Source organism: Candoia aspera, chromosome 1 (genome assembly GCF_035149785.1).
Source record: "Candoia aspera isolate rCanAsp1 chromosome 1, rCanAsp1.hap2, whole genome shotgun sequence".
In the NCBI taxonomy this organism is placed as follows: Eukaryota; Metazoa; Chordata; class Lepidosauria; order Squamata; family Boidae; genus Candoia; species Candoia aspera.
In genome coordinates this window covers 202,772,037-202,789,352 of record NC_086153.1, presented here as the reverse complement: position 1 = coordinate 202,789,352, position 17,316 = coordinate 202,772,037, and the positions used below count along the sequence as shown (strand labels likewise).

The 17,316-nt window shown below is 37.1% G+C and overlaps 1 protein-coding gene and 1 pseudogene across 1 annotated transcript in view; one reads left to right on the top strand and one right to left on the bottom strand.

The window, feature by feature from the left end:
- ARL6IP6 (ADP ribosylation factor like GTPase 6 interacting protein 6) overlaps nucleotides 1-17,316 on the top strand; it is a 211,665-nt gene that overhangs the window by 86,190 nt on the left and 108,159 nt on the right. The window lies entirely within an intron of this gene.
- Nucleotides 8,732-10,482, bottom strand: LOC134500143 (heat shock factor protein 2-like; annotated as a pseudogene).

The following is a 17,316-nucleotide window of genomic DNA, read 5'->3' as shown; positions in this document are numbered from 1 at the left end:
ACCATGATATGAGATCACAGGGCTGCAGGACTCACCAGGGACCAGGAGCAAAGCTCCTTGTGGAAGTGCCCTAATACCCTTATAGCCATATAAAATGTGAGAATAAGTATGGGCTAATGGTTAAGGTTACTAAAACCAGGAAAACCAGGTTCACTCTCTCATAGCCCAGCTGACCCACAGTGGGTGACAACAATGGGTGCTGAAATAATTAAAATTACTTACTGCGTAAAAAGGTTGAAAATGTTCGAGAAAAGAAAAAAAAATTGTCCAGGGCTAAAAATCGTAAGTGTAAAGTTCAGAAACTCGAAGAAAAAAAGAAACAAGAGGGTATCTTTTTGAAATCCCTAACAAAATTGAAAGATGAACCTAACTATAGGGGGTGCCAGAATATGACTTTGCCTAGGATGCCAGAATATCTAGAGCTGGCCCTGCCCACAGGGTTGATGCTGTGGGGAAAATTGGAAGCAGGAACATTATATATGGCCCTTTGTGCTCCCAGTGAAAAAGAGGGATATAAAGTTAGTAAATGAGTAAATAAAATAATAGATTAATATAATTGACACTGCTATCAATTTAGTGGCTTCCATAATTCACAAAAACCTTTTGACTTGGTTCCTGATTAATTTAATGTAGGATGTTTACAGATGGCACCTTTTCCATCCTCTTCTGTTGCATTCTCTTGTATCCCTAACATATTTTCTTGGAGGGCCAAAGCACCTTCTTGATGGGTGTGAAGGATATTTTGGGCCAGTGAGACTTGTTCTAAGTTAGATATGGATCCCTATTTTCTGCTCTCTCAGCAGTTGCATTCTTTCTCCATACCTTTTGGAAATGTTTTTTGTGAGGTGCTGGTTGCAGCACTTGGGGGAGAGGAAAAGAGAACTAAAGGAAACTTTCTTTCCATTATTTTTCTTAATGTGATTATAGCTTATGATCCAAGCCATTTTATTTTGAAATGGAGCACTTCTAGTTGAGGTATACTGTCTGATTCACAGAATTTTACAGGGTTTAATGTTATCTGCCTTTGTAACCCTCTCATATTTTCCTACCACTTTTCCTCTTTTTTTTCCCTTACCACAGAAAATGCATGAAGGAGGAAAAGATTGCAGACTTACACAAAAGTACTTTTTGATTAAGAGCAGTAAGAACTGCCGGTCTAGAAATATCCATGCAGTCATATTTTGCTGTGTTCATTTGTTACTCATGTAGCATAATGACAACCATTGTAATGTCATGGTTAATGTGCTAGCTTTGGACTGGAGAGACCAAAGTCCACATTTTACTTGATAGAGAGTTCTGTGGGGGACTTTGGGCTATCTCTTAGTGCAATCTACCATACAGGGTTGTTGTGGGGAAAAACTAGAGAAGGGAATTGTATATATATGCTGCCTTAAGAAAAAGAAAGGAAATGCAAGGTATAAATGATGGTGTTGATGATGAGGATATTACTATCAGAACCTTTAACCCTGTCCCCTAAGAGACATCGTTGCTGCCACCCACCTTGCTATCAAGAATTCACTTGACTCCTGTTATACAAGTTGTTTTTTGTGTTGTTGTTTTGATGGAAGAATGAGAGCAGGAGGCCTCTATTCCACTCTTAAACTTCCCTGCCCAAACCCTGTAAAACCGCCCCAATTAATGCAACCCGTTTCCAGTGTTGAAGTAGTGAAACTCAGGTAGTGCAATTTCTAGTCTTTTTTTGGGGATTGACTCCCACTGGCTTCCTGCTACTATTTTCATCCGTAATTCTGAAGGGGAAAAAAAAAGTCCCCCTGAAAATATACCTTTTTGCCGCTGAATTTTCGTATGTCCTTGGGGTGTTGGGGGTTGTAAACAGGGCTGCAACTGGGGGGGGGCAACCGGGGTATGTGCCCTGGGTGCCGCGCTGGGGAGTGCCAAAATGAGCGCTGGGGGGGCCAAAATGAGTGCGGAATCCATGTTTGCCCCAGGTGACGCAGACCCTAGTTGCGACCCTGGTTGTAAGTGGGGAGCTGGGAGGTACACACAGCTGTGGATTGTCTATTACTACCTGGTTTTACTATATTTATTATTTAGTATGTTTTTATCCTGCATCTCAGAAAATAAATGTTTCTAAAGTGGCTTACCTCACTTAAAACATCTAAACCAGCCTTTTTCAACATTCTGACCCTGGAGGAACCCTTGAAATATTTCTCAGGCCTCGGGGAACCCCTGCACTTTCAGGCTCAAATATAGGCCAGAAGTTACAAACTTATTATATTGTTTTCATGGATAGGCCTGTATATATGCATTAACAGTGTTCTTAAGCTAAACATAAAGAATGAAACTTACTTCTTTAATGTGAAGTTGCCCAAATTTGAAATAATTTTTTAAAATAAATTGTGATCTCCCAGGGAACCCCTAGTGACCTCTCACAGAACCCTAGGGTTCCACGGAGCCTTGGTTGAGAAACCCTGATCTAGACCCTGCTTCAGGTTTACATCCACAGAACTTTGGAGCTAGAATTTTTTTTGCACCAGGAGTCTATCTGCTTGAGCAAACTATCAAAAAATGATCCTTCTGTTCAAAATCTTCAAACCCTAGCTGAACAATGATGTTTTAATTTGCAATAATTACTAATTCACTTTCCTTCTGAAACCATTAAGGTGGTCAAACTAAGCTATGGTGCCCTGGAGGCATACTTGTCCTTGGTTTTCTTTTTCTGCCAAGGACCTTTATGTGTGAATAGTTATAATTCAGAGAATTTGTAATTAAGTCGTGCTGTGGGACTGATCTGGTCTGAATTGTCATGATGGCTTTCTTTGAAAATATGGCAGAAGGAAGGCAACGAGCAAGTCAAACAGCCTTACTCATAAGTCATTCCAGTTCCTTAAGTCATTCACTACTGATGCTTCCACCATGAAAAATTGGGTGCTGGTCCTAGTATTCAGTGGTTCCTTCTTGGGTTAGCTGAGGATAGTTGGGAGTGAACACAAGTTTGTCTGTGCAGATATGCAGCTCAACAAGGTGACCATTCTGAAAGCCAAGTCAAGACTATAAGGGTGATCCCAATTAGGCTTGGTTAGAATTATGGCTCTCACTTTTTCTGCCTAAGTGGAATATATTTTTGCAGGTACAGACATACAGTTAGATGGCTTAGATGAGGGTAGCAAGAGGGCACATCTGAAGCTCCAAGACATTATGAAATTCTCCGAAAGCCTGGGATGCCGCCCTCTAAAATGTCACTAAGCTATAATTTTAATATAGTCAAGAGAGAAGAGTATTAAAAATATGAATACTTGTACTTACAAATTAATTATCATTAAGTGTAAAGATAAATGAAATTCAACACATTTTTCCTAGCCCCACTCACTTCGTTCTTGTCTACTTTTTGGAGAACACACCCCAGTGAGTCTCTCAGAGACCAAGAGCAGCTCACATCCTTGCCATAACCAATATACTGTTGCTGCACTAAGAACCTACTGAGTGAATTAGCTTCGCATATTTGGCGGGTGGGGGGCTGATCCAAACCATCAGTATCCATTTACTCTAATTTAGCTCCCATTTAATTCTTAGTCATCCTCTGTTTTAGCATCCATTTTCTAAAAGAGACAGTGCCATAATGACAGGCCCATTTCCTTCCCCATCCAGTACTTTATGATGCACTTGGCTTCTATTTACACATCCCTGTTCTGTTTGTTCATATAATTGCTGCTAGACTGTGCTAATAGGCTGAACTTTATCTTTTCACAAACACTGCAGATAATTTCTCTGCTTGGTAAGGTACATCTTGTGATTAATAAAGGAAAATTATTAACTCCTGCAGAGTTCCCTATCAACAATCTGGATTATGAACAGTTCACCCTAAACATACTGCACTCCTATTAGTAAATCTAAGCAAATGGAAATCTGAAACTAGTTCAAAGGCACACTACTTCTTCTACCCAATTCTTCCTGCAAATGGGATGCACAATTTTATTTTGCTCACACAATTCTCTTTATGAAAGAAATGATTCACGTACACGTACCTGATTTCTCATTGCTGAAGTCAGTTAAGATGATATTTTCAGATGTATCCAGATATATGCACTGGCTCCACTGAAGGACATTGCACTGGGCACAATTAAATAGTTATCTCTGTGATCTTGGACCTGAAGTTGTTCTTCTACCTTGCAAGCCCCGTTGATGACGTAGTCACCAGGCAACAGACATGCACTGAAGACTTTCCACCTCTCAGGTCCTTTCTAAAATCAGGAACTTTTAGATTTTTCTACACAGCTCATATCTTCTCAAATTCTGTATTGAAAGAACAAAAACTACAATATTTTTATCTGATCTGTCCACGATCCACTCATTCTATTGTGTGTGTAGTTGAAAAGATGGTATGTCTATTTCCCTCCAAAGGATGAAAAAGCTTTTTAGGGCTATGAATTTTTTGCTAGCACCAGCTGGCAAAAATGTACTCTTCTTCTCGGCCATGTCCATATTAGAACCATGGGCAGAAGCTGATAGAAATCAGCTTTTAACATACTGCCTCCTTGTGTACTATTTTACCTACTGCTTTTCCTAAGACGTGGCCGTGCACTGCGCTCGCTCTTTTTCTAGATCAAGAGTGCTGTGCTCGGTCTTTGAATGCCATGCTTGGTGCCTCAATCTAAAAAGTAATGTGTAAGGCCAGGACAAACTAAACTGGATTTCCTTTCCCTTACCTGTGAATTAAATTAAAATTAAACATAGTCAGCTTTATTCTTCTGTAGTCATACATTTCAAAATTTCCTTTTTTTGGCACAAGGACAGTTGTATTCTGTAACAAATTTTACATGCATCTGGAGGCTAAAACCCAAGCCTGTCAAAGGCTGATGCTCAGGTTGCATCTGTCTATCCACAAAGCAATATTCTGAGATGGCATCCTTTTTTTTCCATGCTGGCAATATTCTCACTACTGCTGGACTTTTCTACAAAGAATAGTCTACTAGTTCTTGATTCTCCACTATTTGCTTATGCTTAAGCAAACAATGAAGTACCAGCAATATCATTCAGGTGTTTAAATACTGGCGCAAGATCCTTGTGTTACCTGCTTGATGTTACTTTCTGTTCCAGGTAAAAGATATACTTATTCTTCGCTTTGAAGATGTATTAACTGAGCTTCCAAGCTAGCACTGAAGGCATCTACCATTTTCACAAGCTGCCAATGTATACATTACAAAGAAACACAGAAAGGAAAATGTGTAGGAACTCTCTGCTTTTTCTTTCCTCTGCAATTTGGGATCCACAATCCAGGACAGGGCTGGCATATTTGGTTTCATGTTAAATGTAGTCCTCACTGAAAGAGCCAAAAGTCGATGCGTGATACAGAGCAGTGTGTGGACTAGAAGCAGAAGGGAGGAGATGGTGGGATAGAAGCAGCACTGGCAGTGGCTCCTCCCTTTCCCTCCCCCCCACCCCACAATGGGCTATTCCCATGCTGCAGTGCCTGTTGGCGTCTTGCATGACCCGGTTTGCTGAAGGAGTGGGGTGGGGTGAACCCGGAGCCTCCTGTGACTGTGGGCACCGTGACAGCTGCTTCCTACCTTCAAACCTCTTATTTTACTGCCTTGAGAAAACTTAAAAATAAAACAGCATTTAGCATAGAGGTGGCTGTAGGGTGTGTGTGGGGGGAGGCAGGGGGTACTTTTTAATATTCAAGGCAGATGGAGCTGCAGTGAGGAGGAGGAAGATGCAAAGTGGATGAGACAGTGTCATGCTCATTGTTCTTTTTCCTCAGATGTTGAGGAGGTTGGGGGTGGACGTTCAATTATGTTAATTCTATTTTAGAGCTTGTATTTTCATGTGTTTTCCATCAGAAATGGCTAGAAACCTTGCCATTAATTTTCAGTAATACTGCTTGGAGCAGCAAAAAGGGGGCCGGGGATTATATGTGACCCTCAGACTCTTGTTGGATCATTCCTAAGAAGGTGTTATTTAATTATTTGGGCCTGTATGTAAACTTTTTTTTAATGAAATGTATGGGATTTATATTACAGAATAAACACGTTTTTTGAAACTTCATGATTTTTCTCCCACACATTTGATATACCAAATGAATTTTGTTTCAGTGTTTTCACTTCTGTTGCTTTAATAGTCTTGTTTTCTTCTAGACTGTGATGGACAATAAATGGATTAATTTTTTTTTGGAATGCTGCTCTTCAAGGGGAAGAGTCTGATTTTGATGGGGATGGTGGTTTTCATTCAGGGTGTCTTGATCCTGAGTGCTATATTTGCTTCATCCAGGGAGGCAGATCCCTGCTTGCAAAGAGAGATATACGTTCAGAGTTGTTCTTTGATTGAAGTTAACTATGAGTCATTGCCAGCTGAGGACTTGTTTAGTTTTCAACTATTACCTTATTAGTTGTTCAGCAATTATTATTTTTATTACATTTATATCCTGCCTTTATTTGTACAACTCTAGGTGTACCTAATGCTCCCACCTCTTATTTTCCCCACAGCAACCACCCTGTGAAATGGTTTTGCTGAGAGAGAGTGACTGGCCCAGTGGGGCATGCTCCAGGTCCCATCTATTTAAGCAGCGTCATCTTACAGGACCTAGGAAGTGTGCCTTCTCAGTGACGTGCAATAGTATCTCCTTGGAAATTCGTACTGCTCCCACCGGTCTGACCTTTTTCTGTTTAATATAACTCTATTAGGATTTTAATAAAGAAAGATAAAAATGAACAGAAACTAATATTTAGAATAAAGAAAAGGAGGAAAAGCAAGAAAAAAAAAGAGAAAGCCAAAAGTGTAGAAAAAAAAAGACAGAAAATATAAAGAAGTAGCTTCCGATTTTTTTACAGGAGTTATAAGTATAAATTTACCTCTTACTCTATGGTTACAGCTCTTTCAGTTCTTCTTTTAATTTTCTCTTGCCTTTTGAGCAGAATTCAATTGAAATCTTTACTGTTTAAATGTAAAATCACCCCCAATTTATCCTAATGAAATGGAACGTTTTTCTCTTTTAATCTTTCAGTCAAAAAAGAATATTATCTTCTGTTACATAGAAGTCTTTTAGAGCATTCTTTTAGGAGGATTATTTCTGTATTTTCTGAATCTTCAATCTTGTATTAAAATGCTGTTGCAGAACTTGACTCTTGTCTTCTTCCTCACAAAATGCACCAAAACATCACTTGGAACATTTCTTGTTCTTGCAAATCTTGAATTTATTCTATAAACTTTATCTGTCTCTGCTTCTGTGTCTTCCTCTTCCCAAACCAAAAAAATTGTCAAAGCTTGTATAATTTTTTCTCTAATATTTTCATCAGAATTCTCTGGAATAGCTCTAAATCGAAGACAAAATTCTTTCTCTCTCAATTCCAACAGAGGCAAATTATCAAGTTCTCTCTCCAACTCTCCAACTTCTGTCTTACTCTCCAAAATGTCCACTCTATCACTAACTTGTTTTATATATCCAGACATTTGTTTTACAGAGTTTTCCATATTTTTAACTTCTTCTTTCATCTAGTGTTTCACCTTTACAAGTCTTTCATGTATTTTTTTCTCAAAAGCTGTAAATTTAGTCTCAAGTGATGCAGCCAATTTACTGCCAAGTTGGTCAAACATTTTCAGAGGTAAATCTAATAGAATTACTTTCTCTGCAGGTTGTTCTAATGAACCTTTCCTCCCCTCTTGTGCTGCTTTTTGAGTTGACATTATGTTGCAATCCAAAAGTGAAAGTACTGTATCTCAAACAAGGAAAGAAAGGAAGGCAAACTTCCCATTTTTTTTCCTCTCTAATCTTCCTGTGCCTTTAATGTTGTAACTGCAGTCAGATGTCACAGCAACATCTCCATAGTTACAATCAGGCACACAGTCTACTCATGTTATGGTTTGTTTTGTAAATTCCACCAATTGTCTGCAGTCATTAGAAGTAAGCAAAATACATTCCCAAGGAAGGTAATTCTATTACAGTTATTCCAATATACTTTCATGAAAAAAAATCTTTTAAAAATAACTATCCCCTTTGTCTGTTTTAAACTTCATTAAATCATCTCTTGTTAAGCTTTTTGCCAAATCTTCTTTAATCTTTAAATCTTTTAGTTTTGTAAATCTTCCCCCTCCCCAAATGAAACTCACCAAGAGGAATTTTATCCTGCTGTAAAAGAAAATCTCTCTTAATCTGTAGAATAAGTAATTCCAAAAGTGTATTAGAAATGAGGTTTGTCTGGGCTTATTGTCCATAAAGGCTACATCACGGCTGTGAACTTAGATGGAATCCTGTACCTTCCAGCTGCTCCACTTGTGAGTGAACCGCAAAAAGTTCTGTTTCTGCAGTTCACTTACAAGAAGCTGCTGGCTGGAGAACATGTGGGTTATTTCACGATCTCTCCTTTGTTCTGACAGCTAGTGTTGACCCTCTGGGCACTGATCTCTGCTGCAATGCCATCTTGCTCTTTTGGAGATGACTAGTCTGCCACAAAAACCTCACTCGAAGCCTCTACCAGTCTGACCTTTCGTAAACCACTTAAGACCTGGCTGTTCCCCCAGGCAGAATGGGGGTCAAGCCCTCTGGTTGGTTATTGACTGCTTGGCTTTTGGGGTTTAGGTTCCAGTTAGCTATCTTTTTTTCCCCTCTTGATGTTTTTTGTTTTATTTTGTTTTTTATCTGTAAGCTGTCCAGAGTCAGTATGGAGTTGGGTGGCCTCAAAATTGAAATAATGAATAAAGTCATCCTGCTGGCTTCAGTATCTAAAGGAGGACTAGAACTGACAATCTTCCAGCTTCTAGCTCAGCAGCATCACCACTACACCAAACTGGTGTCCATCAGCACAGCAGCAAATTCACACAAATAAATTAATGTAGCTTCACTGGCTTCAGTTTCCGTCAGTAGCTCCAGATGAACAAATTTGCTTTGGGTTGATTGAGGATCCAGACAGCTTTTGAGAAGTTCCTCTTCTTCTAATGGTTTATCTAGCAGAGGATACTGATTCTGGTGTACTCTTTGTTACTGAGGTTTCCATGAAATAATGCTAGGAGGGGAAGACAGTATACTGAATGAGCTGCTTATCTTCTTTGGGAAGATAGAATTCTTCTTAGAATTAGGGATATTTTGTGAGTCATGTTGATGAGTTTCAATTCTCTTTCTATTTTTTGTACCACTGATATGATCTGTTTGGTTCATTTGCATGGAACGTGGAAAAAAAAACCAAACAGAAATCTATATCTATGCTCAACTGCTGTCCTGAAAAATCTTCTAAACTGCATTGGTACTCCCAAAGTAATCCAGAAGTTCCATCTTTCCAAGTTAGTTGATACTTAGTGAAATCACTCCATTTTTACTAAGTATAAAAACTAGCACTAAGAGTGGGTCTTCTCCTGTTAAGGTTGATTGATTGTTAAACTGAACAGTTTAACTCAACAGCCCTAGGCATTAGTCAGTAGGTGTCACCAGTGGAAGAATCATGGAATTACCAGATGAAATGGCAGCTGGTTCAACATTTGCATTTTCTTGAATTATAGGAGATAGTAATTTTCATAGTCTTCTATCATTACAATGCTAGGACTATATTTCAAATCTGAAACAGTATCCTCACTGGTTTCTGGAGTAACAGGAGCCTTTTTTTCATCCCCACTTTCATTGTAATAATGTACCTGACCATTGTCATTTCTGCTTTAAACCATCAATCCTGTGATATGAAACCTGTTTACAATATTTCTGCTGGCTCTGTCTGCTGAAATAAGTTGTAATTTGGAGCCCTACTGATATTCCGAAGCAATGGGTCACAAGTTGATTATTCAGAACAAGAGTAGCAATGAACATTACAATCTTTCAAATAACCTGTTGCTGTTGCAAATGTTTTGCTCTCAGCTCTGTTTCCTTCTATCAAAGAGATTTGTTTTCTCTCTTCAGTGCAGAAAGCCCACACTGTTCCTTGTTTAATTCCAATTTTCAGAACATTACTTATAACTTTAGACAGGTCTTTGTGACAAATTTTATTTTTTTCAAACCTTGAAGAAATCTTGCTCTTAATATGTTCCAGTACATCTTCCTGACCTGTCTTAAAATAGGACTGTTGGAACTCAACAGGGCCATTTCTTTCCAGTTTAACAATGCCAGAGTCAGCATGGACTAATTTACAGAAACCATACATATTCACAAAGTGTGCCATGTTGTTTTCCTTCAAGTACTTTGGAAAAAATGCCTTGGCCAATCTTTGTTCAACCAGCAAAAGGAAAGTCTGGCCATTTTGGCTCCAGGTGGTAAGCTGGTTATTCAGCACACCATCCACCAGCACCACAGTTTACTGAGAAGGGCTGGGACTGCTGTGGCTTTGTCATTTATGCAGGCTGCTGACATGACTGGTTGCTGTATCACAGAGGAATGGCAGAGGGGGCAGATGAGAGACAGTCTTGATCACTGTCCTTCCTCCTCTTGGAGGTGCTAACTCTTCTTCGGCTTGTTTGCCTGCATAGGCTCACAACATGCACAGGGCCAACTCCCCACTCTTGCTTAAACTGGTTAGACCTACCTTCGTCTGCACAATGAAATACCATGTAGCTGACATTTAGCATACTATTTAGGTAGCTGGTTTAAGAAGAAATCCTCTGGCTTTCAGTGTTCACTATTCATTTTCCTCTTTGTCTTTAAAAATGCAACCAGGATAATAAAGTCCTGTCAATCTGTTTTGTTATTTCATTTATCTCTGTTTAGATATCTGGACTTTGTGATCTCATTTATCCTTATTTCTTTAGAACCAGAACATCTGATCCTGCAGTTGCCTCTGACAGATTGATTCTACTTGGGTGTTCTCATCAGGACAGCTTATCTCTGGCACTTGAAAAAAATGATTGCTGACGTTGTCCCTGATCTCCATTTTCAAATGCAGTCAGCAGCTATTTTGGTATTTGCAGGCTTTTGATGTCAACTGCATTCTGTTTTTCTTCTGCAATTCATTTGACTTAATACAGTGTTTTGGAGAAAGAAATGTCATATATTGGTCATTTTGATATGCCACAGTATATTAAGATTTAATTTGTTCCAGAGCTCAGCCCTGACATCTATTTCCTTTGCCAGGTTTGAAGCCTGGAATGTATCAAGTAAGAAAAATTAATAGTGGTCTTGAGCTGCAGAATGTATATGCCTCACCAGAGAAGTAGTAGATTTATCTGTCACTTTCACTTGTCCCACATATTTAAGAAACAAAGCTCAACATCTCTCATGTTCTTTCCATCTCCTTTATGAAGAAGAAGAAGAAATAAGTTCTTCCCACCTTTTGCCCAGTGAACTGAGTGAATTTGGACCATGTTGTATTAGCTTCTGCATAGGTATTTATGAGCCTTGTGTGGTGCAGAGGGGTAGGCGGCAGTATTGCAACCGAAACTCTCCCCATGACCCAAGTTTGATCGCAGCGGAAGCTGGAGTCTCGGGTGGCCGGCTCAGGTCGACTCAGCCTTCCATCCTTCCGAGGTCGGTAAGATGAGTACCCAGCTTGCTGGGGAAGGAGACGACTGGGGAAGGCAATGGCAAGCCACCTTGCTATAGTTTGCCAAGAAAATGTTGTGAAAGCGGTGTCCCCCCAAAGGGTCAGACATGACTTGGTGCTTGCACAGGGGACCTTTCACCTTCCACTCACATAGGTATTTAAGGTGAAGAGACTATCAGCTAAAGAAGAGGTGGCAACCCCTATTTAATGCCATAAACAAAGCTGAATACAAAGAAATTCAGATCCACTGATATTATATGCTGATTATATTTTATTGTTTATCTCTGAATCTCATACTTCAGTTTCAGCTTTGTTGCATCTTATTAAAGTCTTTGGCCAAAATGCAGGAAATGCTATTAACTGGTCTAAGTTGGAACTGATGCTATAGGTAAAGACTTGATTATTTATACATTAATTTAGTGAATATAACTTTTGTATATGTACTGAATTTATCACGTATTTAGGTATTCTTATTCCAAGTGATGTTTCTCAAATAATTACACTGAATAGCAATAAGAATAGCAATAAGATATAAGAAAGCAATTTCTCTGGTCATTGATGCATGGGAGTCATTAAATTTTACTTTTTGCAGTAAATAGTCTTAAAAAGAATGTTTTAGGATTGTTTATATTTTGCAAGGAAGATATATGGCAAATATTTTCAAAAATTCAATACACTCTTTTGATTATTTCTCCCCCAAAGGAAACTTTGAAAAAAATGCAGTTGCCAGTTAAAGATGAGGATTTCAGTTTTCCACAAGTGAAATTATACCATCACAGTAAGTTTGGATGTCTTCGCTTAGTGCAAATCCTCCTTCCCAAGTGCTTTTGGAATATTCACATATGTAATAATTAATGGGACTGTTTTGGATTCAAAATACAATAGATTTGCTATATCTGCTATTACTATTATTTAGGTTCAAAAACTGTGATATATTATTACTGGAAAAATGCATGTTGATCCTTTTTCTCAAGCTAAATTGACACTATAGGGTAATCCAGGTCTCAAAATTGATTTTTTTTTTTAATGGAAGATATGGATGGATGCTGGGAACTTTACATTAGTTTTTATTATTTTCTGTGTTAGAAAATTTGTCAGTTGCCACCACTGGCAATATCTACAATTACAACATTTATTGACATATTTGTTTAGACCAGTGGTATTTTCAGCCTCAGAGACAACAATTAACTCCTACCAGACCAATCTTTATAAATATCTGTCATAAATCAATCAATCTGATATGCAGATTTTAAAGACTGTATGGAATAAGGAACTAGAGACCACATTTTACTTAAACAGTGGGAAAAAAAGTTTTGACCTTAATATCAGAGACCTGATTAGAACTTAGTTTATGGTTTTTACAACAATAACAAAAATATTTCAGACTTATTGGACCCTACTGTGTTTGTACAAAAAGGGAATGAGTAAATCACTGTGTTGCTGGAGATGCATCCAGAATAATACTTCATTAAGACACATACTTTTTTCAATGTCCTGAAGTTAATACATTCTGGGAAAAATTAATTACATATATTAATTTGGCTTTGAGACAAAGTTTAACGTTTTCAGAAATGCACATTGTTTTGTACTACGTAACCGCTACACGGAAATTGACAACTGGACAATGGTAGTGGATTCTTTCTGTCCTTATTATTGCCAAGATATTAGTTCTTCAACATTTGAAAGACAAATCTATGGTCCCAGTTACCCAGCAGATTGGAAGACTGTGTCTTATGCATCAATTGCCTATAGACATCGATTATGGATGTACAATTGCAGCTGTTATGTAAAAAAAATAATCTCAATGAAGGAGATATTTACAATTTATCTTGTTTTTTTCTCTTTTACTTAATTGTTTTCTCTTATTTGTCTCTTTTCCCCCCTCTCTGTTTCATTAAAGAAAGAAAGGAAAATTTAAAAAAGAAAAGAAATTCAGATCCATGTTTTTAGGGCTTATTTTTTTCCCAGATTTATTTTTTAAAAATGGTAACAAATCCATTCCTATTTGACTCTACTGTATGACTACCATCAAGGCTCATCATCAAATTTCCTTCTTGTTTTTTTTAAAGACAAAAAACGGCTACTTTGGAATGCAGGATTGCCATGGTGACAGTCTGTCCAGAGAATTTCCATTTTTATCGACAAACCAGAGATGTAATTTACATGCTGCCTTCACAAAGAAGGTGTTGCTACCTGACAACTTCTGCTGGGCATGTCACATTTCTCCACTTGAGATATTTGCAAATGACAGAGTAAGTCCATTAAGAGTTCCACAACAGGGCAAGAAATGCCCCATTCCAAAATATACTAGGTAACAAATATCTATATGTCTATTATGCCAGCTTTCTATTCTGAGGACAATGAAAATAGTTGAAAATTGGGGGGGGGGAATGATTGGGTAGAACATCCCCCCCAATTATGTAACCATTTCACATTGCTGTACCTATTATAACTTTTAAGTCCTTTCTCCAGATACAAGATTAACTTCATCTCTCTAAAGCCAATTGGCATATCTCCAAATGCAATTAATCTCATTCTGGCAATTCATCTGAGCCTAGTGTCTCCAAACATGGCATGACATGTGTGTGGATTTCAGCTCTCAGAATTTTCAGCAATAGCTTTGGAACCTGGGAAACGCTAAGAACTCAAATCTACCCATTTGGAGGGCATTCAGGTCGGGTTAGGCTGGTTTAGGCTGTTTTTTAAAATCTAGATAGGATTCCTTCTCCTTTCTGTACATGATAGTTATATTCAAAGTTTATTTTATTTATTTTTATTTATTAAATGTATCTACTGCCCAGTCTCGTTCAATGATGACTCTGGGTGGCTTACAATAAATAAAAGAATAAAAATTCATTATACAATATAATAAATAAATATAAAATATAAAATCCAAGATAGTTATGATGGAATTTACAGGGGCCACATCACAGCACCAGCCACCTCCACGATCTACTGTCCTCCCTCTTGCCCCAAGTGAGGTGGCAAAACCAGGTCTTCTCCCTTTCTAAAGGCTGGGAGAGTGGGGGCCAGCCTCACCTCTGAGGGTAAGTTATTCCAAAGGGCAGGGGCCATGGCAGAAAAGGCCCTCCTCCTGGACCCTGCCAATCAGCAATCCCTCATGGACAGGGTCCATAACATGCCCTCTCTGCCTGACTGGGTGGGACAGGTCGATGTAATGGGGGTGAGGCGATTCCTCGGCTAACCTGGACCCATGCCATGTAGGGCTTTAAAGGTGATAACCAACACCTTGAATTGGACCCGGAAGCAAACTGGAAGTTACTCTGGAATATATCTTGATTCCATATGTCTCCCATGAAATTAGGATTTGGGCAAACTGCCGCCTGTTTTTAAGCAGTAGGTCTAAAGTACCATTACAATTATTTTTAAAAAAAATATTTCATTGCTTTTTAATCTATAACAAAAGAAAAAAAGAAAACAATAACCAAGTATAATAATAACAAAGTATAAAACAAAACAAAATAAACTGTAACTAATTCATAAAGGAAAAAAGGGAAGAAAAAACCAGAAAAACAATACATAAATAATTCATAAAGGAAAAAAGAAGAAGAAAAAACCAGAAAATTAAAATAAATAAAATAATTCTCCCCTCTTCCTAAAATGAAGCTTTTATATCTATAATTTGGAACTAGGGAAAGATCCTGTGGAATTTGAAAGTTATCATCCAATTTCTTTGTTAAATGTGGATGTAAAAATTCTGGTCACAACTCTGGCTTATAAATTGTAAGCTATATGGGCTCCAGGAGCTCATCCTGCACAATCTGGCTTTATTAAAGAGTGCCAAGTGTTGGACTATATTCGACTGTTAGTTGATATAGGTGCAGACTTTCATGAATCAGATTCTGTGGTGGTTTTCTAATAGGATGCTGAAACAACAATAGTGTAGATCAAATTTTGGAAATGTGTTTTGGTTAAGTTTGGTTTTCCTTTAAATTTTGTTGTCCAGATTAAAATGTGGTATTTAAATCCATTAGCAAGGGTTAGCATAAACTGAATGGTTTCTTTATTTGTTAGGATGCTTCATGGAAGTTGTGAAAGATGTCCCATCTTCTCTTCTTTTATTTAACTTGCAATGGAACCATAGTTCCATTTTATTAGGCAGTGTAAAGATATTTCAGTTATATGAGTTGCTAGAATGAAATATAAATTAATTGTGATATGCTGCTGATACTTTATCATTCACTGATAATCACCAATGCTCCTTATCAAAATGTAGGCTTATTACACAATTCTTTGGCAAAATTTTCAGTTTTTCCAATAACTGGAATAAGTAATATACTTCTTATTGGTTGTTAAGGTATGGACATTTAAGGAATGGGGTCCTATGTTTTGTAAGGATTCATTTAAATAACTTGGAATTATTATGCCTAGAAAATGTTCTTTGTTAGTTAATATTCTCAATTGTTTATACTAGATTTATATAAATAAATGGTTAAAATCTCCACAGGTATGAATATATGTCAGTAAATAAATGTTGCTCCAAAGTAGATGTATATTATTAGAAGGTTTCCTGTGTCAATTCCTATAAAGTATTTAAATCAGATTGATCAGATAACTCAGAAAAGTATTATGGGATTGTCATATATGTAAATTTTTAAACATCTGAATTAAAACTTCCATATGAAGATGGAAGTTACAATTTTCCAAAATTTCAGTTATAGCACTGGGTTTATATTTTGACTTCTGTTGCTTCATGAAGTTCTAATAATTGTGTTTAAAACCATTATGGGTACAAGTACGTTAATATCTTGGTGAAGCCTTGATTCCAGTTTTAGTCAAGATTCAGTTGTATCTAGTGTATTAAAAGATGCAAAACATATTTAAAATACTTTGGAAAGAAGATTTAAACTTGATCCAAACTCTCACAGTAAGTTATTATGGGATAATCTAATCTTTAAGATTTCTGGCAAATCATTTTTCTGGAGTTCAGTTGCAAAAATGAGTAATAATAGTTGAGAGCATCTTATTTCTAATCTATTTTTCAAAGGATTTGGTGTTTTGCAAAAACAATTTGGACTCTTTGAGAGTGCTCAACAGCAATATATGCAGTTAAAGCATCTCTTGATGGTATAGTTTGGACCAGATACATTTGCTGCGTGTAAAGTTCCTAATGTAACTGGAAAAAGTTTTGCAATTCCCAAAGCTACAATTATTCTTTATTCATAGACAAAAACTTTTGTAAAGAGAGATATGGATAATTTGCAGATAATTTAGAATGAGTTGGAATATTCTGTTTTAACGTAGCAAAGAATTGGGGTTTTTAGAAAATGTTAAATTAGTATCATATGACCTTAAGGTCAAATTAATTCACAAAAATATTATTCTTTGAGTATATTACACCCCAGACAATGTATAATAAGGGTTGGGTTTCAATTTCTGTACCTTAGAAATGTTAAATAAGGGGATTCTGACTCATAGATTTTATGCTTGCTCTAGGTTTTTATTTTATGTTTTGTATTTTCTTTAGTTTCTTAAAACTACAGGCAAGTATTTAATATATGTGAATACCATTCAAACAAAACTATATATAAAGATCTAAATTAAAAAAACTAGCAAATATAAGAAAAAGAAAAAAAAGAAAAAATGAAAATCAAATAGCTTTATGTTTCTGCAATACAAATATAATAGTGCCATTCTTATTTAAAAATGCTAGTTTTTAAACAAAAAACTGAACTTTAACCACATGGAAACCTATTGTCTGGTTTTCCTTTTCTCCTGAAACAGAGACAGATTTCATTAAGCCAATTTTTAAAATCTTGTATACATATTGCACAATTTAGGATCAGACTAAAGAGATTAGGGAAGACCCACAGATCAGCTAGATATGACCTCACTAATATTCCTAAGGAATATGCAGTGGAGGTGAAGAATCGATTTAAGGGAC